The sequence below is a fragment of the Mus pahari genome, chromosome 21 (genome assembly GCF_900095145.1).
Source record: "Mus pahari chromosome 21, PAHARI_EIJ_v1.1, whole genome shotgun sequence".
Classification (NCBI taxonomy): domain Eukaryota; kingdom Metazoa; phylum Chordata; class Mammalia; order Rodentia; family Muridae; genus Mus; species Mus pahari.
Genome location: NC_034610.1, coordinates 26,550,073 through 26,561,208, shown reverse-complemented (window position 1 = coordinate 26,561,208; position 11,136 = coordinate 26,550,073). Strand labels below are relative to the sequence as shown.

The 11,136-nt window shown below is 48.4% G+C and overlaps 1 protein-coding gene across 3 annotated transcripts in view; it reads right to left on the bottom strand.

The window, feature by feature from the left end:
* Pknox1 (PBX/knotted 1 homeobox 1) overlaps positions 1–10,387 on the bottom strand; it is a 61,021-nt gene extending 50,634 nt beyond the window's left edge. For all 3 annotated transcript variants that reach the window (XM_021221274.2, XM_021221275.2, XM_021221276.2), the window contains exon 1: positions 10,300–10,387. The gene's annotated coding sequence lies outside the window, so the exon portion shown is untranslated. The remainder of the gene's footprint in view (positions 1–10,299) is intronic.
* Between the last annotated feature and the right edge of the window lie 749 nt (positions 10,388–11,136).

The window sequence follows — 11,136 nt, the reverse complement described above, 5'->3', positions numbered from 1 at the left end:
AGAGGCAGGCGGATTTCTGAGTTCGAGGCCAGCCTGGTCTACAAAGTGAGTTCCAGGACAGCCAGGGCTATACAGAGAAACCCTGTCTTGAAAAAATAAAATAAAATAAAATAAGACTTAAAAAAATCTTATTATTACAGAGCTGCCCAAGCCCTTTCAAGGGCCCATCAAGATACCAAGTGCCTATGTATGGCACACACCCTACAAAGTTTAGTATTCCTCAACTAGCTCTCATTCTTGTTTTGATCCCAAATCTTTAAAGAACTTCTTGAAACTTCAACCTGATGCTAACATGTCTGTCTAAGACCTTTCAGGGACTTGATTAGCCACAAGATGGAAACCATTATTCTGAGCATTTCCAGTGATGGCTGGGCCTTGGTTTTTCCCCTTCCTCCTGACCCATCCAGCCGCTTCAGGTTTCTTGCAGGCTCCACCGTATCTTCTCCCAGCCTCTGAACAGTTTCCACTTCTATGTAGAACGGCTTCTGCTCTCCTCCACACAGCCGTCATCTCACTGTGGAGTCACCCCTGACCCCTCATCAGCTGCTCAGAGCAGAGCATGCCTCCCTTCCAATCCTGACCACGACCGTAAGGAACCATTTCTTTCTGAGTCACTAATGAGCTCATTTCCCTCCAGGCACAAACTTGTGTGCATTCCAGATAGGAACTCCAGCTGCTGCTAATCATCCCCACAGTCCCAGCCACCTGCTGCATTCCCACTGCTGGGTATTCAGCAGTTCAGTTGTTTAGTTAAGTGACTCCTGAAGTCTGTACAATACAGGAATGACTTGTTCTACGACAATTCCTTAGAACTCACTCATCTGTGCCTGGAGCCTGTTCCAGATGCTCTCTACCTGGAAGGCCAGCTCAAACCCTGCTTTCTTCATACAAGACCCCCAGCGCCCCAGAGGCACTGCACCAGGCAGCACGTGTTGTTCTTTTATTATTATACATACATGAATGTTTTGCCTGCGTGCACATCTGTGTACCATGTGTGTGCCTGATGCCTTCGGAAGCCAGAAGTGTGCACCAGATCCCACGGAATTCAAGTTAAGGCTGTGAGCTGCCACGTAGGTGCTGAGAACAGAACTTGGGTCCTCTGGAAGAACAGTCAGTGCCCTTAACCTCTGAGCCATCTCTCCAGCCCCAATGTGATGTGGTCCCATTTGTCACCTTCAATCTATCTTTCTATCTCTTTCTTAAAATTATTTTTCTCTAATTTATTCTTAATCCAATTTAACAAGCACAAAATCAGATTTTTCCTCTTTGGATTAATTTTACTTTTATTTTGTCTTAACCTGAAACTTCAATCTGCTTACTTTCTTATCTTCTAGTAAATACACTTGAATATTGTCTCTGCTTTATCCTGGAGGAGAGGATGTGGTATTCATTTGTAAGCCAGAAAACAGTTATAGTCATTCATTTATTCAAAGGCAGAAAAGAGTTTTGTTTTTTTGAGACCAGGTCTAACTGTGTAGCCCTAACTGGCTTAGAACTCACTGTGTGTCTTGGTCTCAAACTCAAGCGATCCTTTTGACTTTGCCCATGGAGTGCTGAGATTAAAGGTGTGCCCCACCTCGAATCTCCTCTTTATTTCAAGAAATATACAGAAGTTATACAAATATACACAAAGTTCCTATATAGGAATCTTTTTTTTTTAAAGATTTATTTATTGATTGATTATATGTAAGTACACTGTAGCTGTCTTCAGACACTCCAGAAGAGGAGTCAGAGCTCGTTAAGGATGGTTGTGAGCCACCATGTGGTTGCTGGAATTTGAACTCAGGACCTTCGGAAGAGCAATCAGTGCTCTTAACCGCTGAGCCATCTCACCAGCCCCCCCTATATAGGAATCTTGAGAGTCCCTTCCAAAGTTCTAACTAGGTTGTATTACTGTGGTCTCAAATTCTCATTCATCGAATTGTTCAGGGTTTTGTTTTTGAGAATAGGTCTCATGGCTGAAGAGAACCTTGAACCCCCAATGCAGCCTCCACTTCCTAGAGCTGGAGTCACAGGCAGACGTGACCTTACCTGGTCTCTCCTCTCTCCCTTTTAGAAGATGGGTCTGGTTTTGAGACAAGATTTCACTGAGTAGCCCAGGCTAGCAACTTTCCTGCCTCTGCCTCTTAACTGCTAAAACCTGGCTAGGATTTAATTTTCTAAAACTTGAGGATCTTTTTAATCTGAACTAAATTTTGCTAAATGTTTATGTGGGAAAGACAATCTATATTTTATTAGACACATGTTTTCTGGTTCGTTTGTCATATTGCTTAAACCCTCTGTGTCAGCAGCTCTCACCTGTAGACAATGTTGGCACCCAGAGGACATGTAGCAATCCGCAGAGACACTTCTGACAGTGAAGCACGTGAGGCCCTGGCAGAGGGATCTGGTTCATGTCCTTCCTCAGAACACTTTGAGAACTACTTAGTCACTGGGCTCCTGAGAGTCACAGGAGATGTCTCTCTCAAGAGCTCTGTCTCCCTCTCTCTCTCCCTCCCTCCCTCCCTCCCCCTTTCTGGGAGATGTCTGTCTGCCAGTGTATGTATGTTAGTTTTCTCACTATAATCAATTTGGGTAAAGATAATATGAGACATACAAAGTTTAACACTAGTATTGATACTCTGAGTGACACAAAGTGGTCCCCAGGACTTTTCTCTTTCATCTAGTACTGACACTAGGAGTTTTTCTTGCCTGGCAGTTGCTCCTGGCAGGCTGAGTTTCCTCCCCTTGTTTTCCCATCTACTTGTCAGTCTTAGCTGCCTTATATAGCAGCTTGTTTGGCTAGATGTCATCTTTCTGCTTAACTTGGAACTTTATCAGATGGGATATTGAGTCCCTTCAAACTAACTGTGATTCCTGATATTTGGGCTTCTCACCTGGTTTTATTTCTCAATTCTCTGGGGCCAGTTTTTCTGGGGCCAGGCAGAAGTGGCGCACTCCTTTAATCCCAGCACTTGGGAGGCAGAGGCAGGCGGATTTCTGAGTTCAAGGCCAGCCTGGTCTACACAGTGAGTTCCAGGACAGCCAGAGCTATACAGAGAAACCCTGTCTTGAGGAAAAAAAAAAATTTTTTTCTGGGGCTGGTGAGATGGCTCAGTGGATAAGAGCACTGACTGCTCTTCAGAAGGTCCAAGTTCAATTCCCAGTAACCACATGGTGGCTCACAGCCATCTGTAATGAACATCTGATGCCCTCTTCTGGTGTGTCTGAAAACAGTGACAGTATACCCACATACATGAAATAAATAAATCTTTAAAAAAAAATTGTATATTCTTACAGAGCATCTGAGTTCAGTTCCCAGAATCCCTGGCAGCTTACGACTGCCTGGAACTCCAGCTCATATATATATGTAAATCAGAATAAAATAAAATGGTAATCATATGGCTTTATCTCCCCAGTGGTGCTAGGATGGCACCCTCTTCTGGTGAGTCTGAAGTCAGCTACGGTGTACTTATGAATAATAATAAATCACTGGGCCGGAGCAAGCAGGGCCGGAGCGAGTAGAGTTGACCGGAGCAAGCAGAGGTCGAAAAAATTCAATTTCCAACAACCACATGAAGGCTCACAACCATCTGTACAGCCACAATGTACTCATATACATAAAATAAATAAGTAAATTTTTCTTTAAGTTTTTGTGGCTGGGCTTGGTGGAACATGACTTTAATCCCAGTACTCAAGAGACAGAGTCAGACGGATCTCTCAGAGTTTGAGGCCAGCTGGTCTACAAAGTGTGTCCAGGACAGCCAGGGCTCTATTACACAGATGAAACCCATCTCATAAAGAACAATTATTTTAGCTGGGCGTGGTGGCGCATGCCTTTAATCCCAGCACTCGGGAGGCAGAGGCAGGCGGATTTCTGAGTTCGAGGCCAGCCTGGTCTAGACAGAGAAACCCTGTCTTGAAAAACCAAAAAAAAAAAAACAAAAAACAAACAAACAAACAAAACAATTATTTTTTTCCTGTTTGGTCATCCTGTATGTGTGTTATGTTCCCTGTCCTTGCCCATCTTCAGTTATCAACTGGTTATTTCCACACTACACCAACTACAGTCAATAGCCAACCTTCTATCCCAGTTGGTTTCCCTAACAACCCTGTATTATAAGTTACACATCAACATGTTTATAAGGCAAGTGTGCAGGTGCTTACCTGCATCCCCAGCTACCTAAGGAGCTGCTTCAGGATGATGGATCCCTTGTGTCCAGTTCAAGGTGAGCCTGGGTAACATGGAAATGCAAGATGCTCAAGAAGACATATGTGTCTCAGAGCCTACATGGCAGTTCACAATCATGTGTAACTCCACTTCCAGGGGATCTAGTGCTCTCTTCTGACCTCCATAGGCCCCACGCACATATATGGTATATATACATACATGCAGGCAGGCAAAAACACTCATAAACATGTTTTTAAAAATATCTACTAAAATGTACAAGAAAATATACACAGTTTAAAAAAAAATTAAATCAGGCTGGTGTCCACCACAGGCTGGTCTGCCCCTCTCTGCCTCCCCTTTAGCTATAGGGCCATACAAATATAGGCTCCACCTGAATGGACACAGTCACAAAATGATCCCCTAGCTCTAGGGCCACATAAATACAGGCCACGGCTAAACCAAAGAGAATCTAATCTCTCTGTCTCCACTGGGTTTCTCTGTGTAGCACTAGCAGTTCTGGAATACTCGACTTTTCACCCACCTAAAGTAGTTCTTCAAGTCATTGGCGAGGCATGAGCATCCTGTGGCCCTTTCCAGCTCCCGCTACTACCTGCTGTCAAAGTCAGCCTACACTCCAAGCTGGAGAAGCTGGAGAGTCTAGGCAAGCTCAGTTCTAGTGTCTGCAGGAAGCAGAGTCAGCACTAAGGGAGAGACATGAGCAGAAAGCAGCCAAAGGCGGCGCCGGAGGATGCTGGACGCCTCGGCATCTTTCTTCCATCACTAAAACACCTATGGACTGATGGTTCTTGTCCAAACAAAACGTTCTTTTTAACACACCTGAAATGCCAGGACATTCTAAGAAAGCTGGCAAAGATCTATCTGTCTTCAAAAGGACACCTTCTCCAAGAACTTTTTAGGGAATTAGTCACCCAGCATGAAGTCAAGGGAGTTTGCTGTGTAAGAAATCTCAAGAGGGGCTGGAGAGATGACTCAGCAGTTAAGAGCACTGACTGCTCTTCCAGAGGTCCTGAGTTCAATTCCCAGCAACCACATGGTGGCTCACAACCATCTATAATGGGATTGGATGCTTTCTTCTGATGTGTCTAAAGAATGCAACAGTGTATTCACATATTTAAAATAAATAAATCTTTTAAAAATGAAATAAAAAAAGCAGTAGTCTTAAGTGTCTGGGGCTCATAAATCACAAACAGCCCTGGTCCTCATCCCCAGGCACAGTAATGGCCAGCCAATAAGTAACTCATCCGAAGGAAAATACCTGCCAAGAAATCACTTTAGTTTTCAAACAAAGCTTGAGAATGTGCCATTTAAAACTTAATATCCAAATAAAATCAGATATTAAACCTTATTAAAACGAAGCCTGTGCCAGGCACAGTGGCACACTTGCAACCCCTACTCAGACAGCTCAGTTGCATGGGAGGCTCAAGAGGCAGAATGGTTTGAGGCAAGCCTGGGCTACACAGCAAATAAAAATAAAAATGTACAGAATCCAACTAAAAACATAGCAAAACTCTAATAGCAAAGATATGTGTTGGTCTAGGGGTGAGCACTGGCATATATGTGAGAGCGCGCATATGCAGGTCAGGTCAGGTCGCTTTGTCCGCTGATGCATTTGCCAGGCAAGCTGGCCCAGGGATTCTGTCTCTTTGCCTTCCACCTCTGGGGAGTGCTGGGGTTTACAGATGTGCTCCCACATCAGGTTCTATGTGGGTCCCTGGGGATCTGAGCTTGGGGTCCTACACCTGTGCAGCAAGCACTTACCTGTTACCTGCTTGGCCCTAACAAAAGACATTTTATGGGTTTTAGAATTTGATTTGAGGCTGAGTTAGTCTATCGTAATTATTAAATTCATTATCAAAGCTTTAAGACTATGTGACTATCACTGGGATCAACTCAAACCGACACAAAAAACTTGCATAATGTCACTAGAGCAGTGACTGTCCTGCGGGACACAGACAACAGTGGTCCTATGTGTTTAACAGGTTCAGTCCCTAGCACAAGGAAAGCAAAGAAAGAGGAGACTAGGGACCTAAATTCTTCCAAGCTAAGCACACTTTCCCTAGGACAAACGTTCTCCCTTGGGCACTGCCAGTACCGCTCAGGGACATGCACAGGACAGTGCAAAGAGGCCCCAGCAGGCTCTTCTTCCAGCAGCTGCTGCCTTTTCATACCAGATTCCCTGTCAACCCAAGAGTACATGCTGAGTGGATCAGAAGAAAGCCAGTTTTCAGATGGAAAACACAAAGTTAGTGCTCAAAGGCCCCAATATATCAGGCATAACCATAAGTTATTAAAAAAACAAACAAACAGTGACACTTAACATTTTTTAAAATTAATCTCTTTATTTTAAGTGTGTACAATATCACAACTAGTGTGGGGATTAAGGGAAGCTGGTAGGAGTCACTTCTCTTCTTCCACCATGTGGGGTCTGGGAATGAACTCCGGTTGTCAGGCTTGGTGGAAAACAACTTTCTTTACCCACTGAGCCATCTCTCTGGCCCAACTTTAAATTTTTAAAGTAAGAAACATTTATGTTAACATGCATAAAACTATATGATATTGCCAGATACAGAAGTACTTTTAACAACTTAAAAGTATATGCACATAAACTAGATTCAAAAGTGGGCAAAGAATTTAAAAGAAATCTCTCCAAAGAAAACACAGAAATGTCAAATAAATCCATGAAAAGATGTTCAACATCACTAATCACGAGAAAATGCAATGTATATAGTAAAATGTCATCTCACATACAAGGACAATTTAAAAACCAACCACACAGAAAACTGATGCTATAAGTGTAGCTCAGGGTTACAAAGCTCTGGTCTCTTGACACAAAACAACCAAACACTCAAACGCCAGGATGTGGAGAATCTGGAAACCCTGAGTATAGCACTGCTATTGTGGAAAAACAGGACAATGGTTCTTTAACCAACATGTAACCAACATGGTGTGGACATCTACTCCTGAGACCGTATCAAACACCCCAAAAGCAGAGCCCAGATACTCACACACTCATGTTCATGACCGCATTACCCATGAGAGCCAAAAGGCAGACAGAACCAAAATTTCAGCAATGGTAGATGAACAAAATGCAGGGCATGCATAGGACAGAACTTCATTAGGCTTAAAAATATGGAAATGCAGACCCAAGCTAAAATATGGATGCAACTTTGCTAAGTGAAATGAGTAGAAAGTGAACTGTGGTTGCTGGCAAGAAAATGAAGGGGCGTTTAATGTTTAATGTAAGACTGCTCCTAGCGCAGAGATCAGTGCGGGTGGTGATGTGTAGGAAGAGAGAGCCCAGAAGTCTCATGTCCATGGCTAACAAAAGGGAGGAAGGCAAAAGTGAGGACGGAGACAACATGAGGTGGAGACAACATGGTGACTACAGAGGGAGCCCACTGGACTCCTGTCGTCTTATCCCAGTGAGCACACATACAGAGTCACCAGAGAAGGCCTACCTCTATCAGAAGGTGGGCCTTCAGGTGACAGGATTACCCTGAGCAGAACTTATCTTATATACACAGAGCACTGAAACCCACGCTAACCAGCTTACCCTCAAAAGGGAAGAAGGGCCTTGTGACTTTACCCATCAGGATGACCACACACTATCATTCCAGAGAAAGGCCCAAGATGATAAAATCATCTGGAGCAGGGATATTTGGAATGACAGGGCTTTGTAAAGCTAGAGCTCTGTCAGTGAACTATATCCCCTACCTAGTGTTTTTCAAGATTCTGCAAATGTTTTTTCCTCACCACCACCACCATCCCCCCAACACCTCCCTGAAAATCCTTGGAGTAAGAAGCTACTCCATCCTCTTCCCATGATGCTGTTCCAAGAAGCACAGAACATGGGAGAAACAATTCCCATCCACAGGCCAGGCCCACATTGACTGCCTTCTGGGGGAAGCTCCCGGAAACAGCAGCTGAACAGCAGGGGCTGGAGCAGCTGAGGTAACTGGCATCCCCTCAGGAATGTAACACGCAGCAGCCTTTGTGGCCAGGCCTTTGTCTGCTTTGCACCAAATGACTGTCCAGTCAACTTTTTCCACACACGACATACTTTCACTCTAGACAAGATGGAAGCAGAACTCACTGGGTTTCAGCACAGCTAACTGTCTGTGGCTAACCTCTCTTACCCTCGACCACACCACAACATCAGGACATCAAGTTCTCCTGACTGTTGCATTACTTGAATTCCTTGTCACCTCTGCCAACAAAAAGCCAGGTCATGAAGAGGGGGGGCCCTGAACATCCATCCGTTCATCCATATTCCTACCAAAGACAGCTGAATGTACATGGGTTTCTAAAAAGGACAGAAACCGATAACAACAAAAACAAAATATCTTCAGTGAGGAAGGCAACCAGATCAGATGAGCAGAGCCAGCAAGAGGGATGTCCACAAGGCATTTAAGTTGTCACAGAAACCTCACCGCACTCCCAAAGGAGTTGGCAGGCCCTGCTCAGCCGGCTGCACAGTTTGCTAATATGATGAGACACTTTGGCCCCATACTTTTTTAAGACAGGGTTCTCTATGTAGCCATGACTATCTTGACTGAACTCTACAGTCCAGACTAAAGAGATCCACCTGCCTCTGCCTCCTGAGTGCTGGAATTAGGGACATGCCACCACCGCCCCGCTGGATCTGATACTTTTGAGAGCTATTCCAACATGACTGGTACTCTTTTGGACCCTGGGGAAGTTTCAGCTCCTGGGTCCACACTTCGAACTTTGGCAAATTTCTTTTCCTCTCAACAGTTCTGGCTTTAACTATGCCGGGCCAAAGTGAAGCTTGTAACTGAGCTGTTACCACTCCTGCGGTGACTTTGTTTCCACAATTCACGATCAGGATTTCCTAAAGTTAGGATACAAGGCCACAGAAAGGTTACCAAACGGAAACTGCTGCTACAAGCTACCTTCCCAGCCATCCTTGCTCTATCCTAAAGCACAGGGGACTCTCTTAAGGAGCATCAACTCCTGGTGCCCTGGTGGCCAAAGTTCTCCAGGACGAACCGTAAGCTTCAACGGTAGCTCACACGATGGTGGATCTAAGACGCGCCATTGCCAACGGGATGGCCCGGCATGCACAGGCCACAGGCTGGGAGGGTTTACGGACTCTTGCCTGCCTCACCTGGACACCGAATGAGCAACAAAAAGCAGGCTAGCAACGCGTTCCCGCCTCCGTCAAACCCTTCCCTGGAGTGTTTAGGGAAAGCTCATTTTTCTAGTGCTATGACGGGAGGCCCGCTTAGAGGCGTGTTCTTCCATCCTTTAGTGGAAATCACCCACATCTTTTAAAAAAATAATAATAAAACAAAAACCAAAACAAAGTCACTTCTGGAAGAAGCTTCCCTGTCGAGCCGACACCCACGTCTCAGCTCTCCAGAATCCCTGATGTGTGCTCGACCTTGGCCCCCGTGGCCCGCGCGCTCCCGGGTGGCGCGGTGGGACCGACCGCGCAGGCCGCGGCCTCCGGAGCCTGGAGCCGCGACGTCGCCGGGCTCGGCGCTCCTAGCCGCCCCGCTTCCCCGCACAGATACGCTCGGAGCAGGCACAGCGGACCAAGCGCTCCCCGAGAAGCTCTCCCTGCCGCGCCGCGGACACGCGCGACACGCTGTCTCCGTCCGCGGACTCCCCGGGAAGCCCCACGCCGGCTCGGGCCGCCCCTCTGGGCCGCCGACCCCGCCGCCATCTTCCTGCCGCGCCGCCCCCCGGCCCTCGGCCCCCCAGCCCCTGGAGCCGCCGGCCCGCGCGCCCCCGCAGCCCGCGAGCCGCGCTCCGTGAGCGACGGTTAGGCGCGCGCCTCGAGCGGGCCCAGCGCGGAGGCCCTGCCGCCTTCGAGAAATTTCCGCGCCCCTGAACCCACAGAGGAAAACAAGCCGGGCGCGCCCCCGCGCCGCGGCCTCGGCGCCCCCTCCCCCCCTCGGCGCACCCCTCCCCCGCCCCCGCCCCCGCCCCGGGCGCGGGTCAAGTGCGGCCCCGGGCACCGCCCGCCCGATCGCCCGGCCCGCGGCGGAAGAGGCAGCGGCGGAGGCGGCGGCAGCGGCGGCCTCGGCCGGTGTGATTGATAGGGACGGCGGCAGCGAGAGCGGCGGCGGCGGCGGCGGCGGAGCGGTTGAGTGACAGCTTACCTGGGTGCCAATCTTCATCACACTGACAAGCGGCTGCAGCAATCGGGACCCGCAGTGCCGCGCCCGCGTCCAACCGTCACGCCGACGCCGGGCCACGCGACACAGCCTCGCTCAATGGGAGGAGGGCGACGCCGACGCGCGCCGCATCAATATTCACCGCGGGGGCGGGGCCTGCCGACCCCGGGCCCCGCCCCCGCCCAGCGCGACGGCGGGCGGGGGGCGGGGCGGGTGGGGCAGGGGCGAGCCAGGGGGCGGGGAGGGCCCAGGCGGGGCGGGGCAGAGGCCTGTCCCGCCCCGCCGCGCGCGCTCAGCCTGGGCCCACCCAGCGGCCCAGCTCGGGCGCCAGTAGCAGCCTGCCCCGCCCCAGAGGCGGAGCTTGTATTTCGTGACCACGCCTCCTCTGCTCCCTCCCTTCGGATAAAGGTTTGTGGAACTGGATGGAACCATCTGCAGCTCGGGCGGGGAGTACAGGCTGTACCATCAGAGGACCTTCGCGATTCTGGGCCTCCGGGCTCTAGCCCTTCGTCCCGAGCGGCGCCTCGCAGTCAAGGTTCTGGAGCTGGGGTAGGCGCGAGGAGGTAGGCGTTCCTCTTTAAAGACCGGAGGACTGAGCGCTTGAGATGTCTGCCCTGGGATCTGACCGTGGATGCAGTCTCCTGACTGACCATGAAGTGACTGCGGTCTGACATCTGGTCCGTTAGGACTTCAGGCCAAAAAAAAAAAAAAAAAAAAATGCTTTTACAAAGAAAGAAAGAAAGAAAGAAAGAAAGAAAGAAAGAAAGAAAGAAAGAAAGAAAGAAGAAAGAGAAAGAAACCTTTCCTTAGGAGGACTGGACA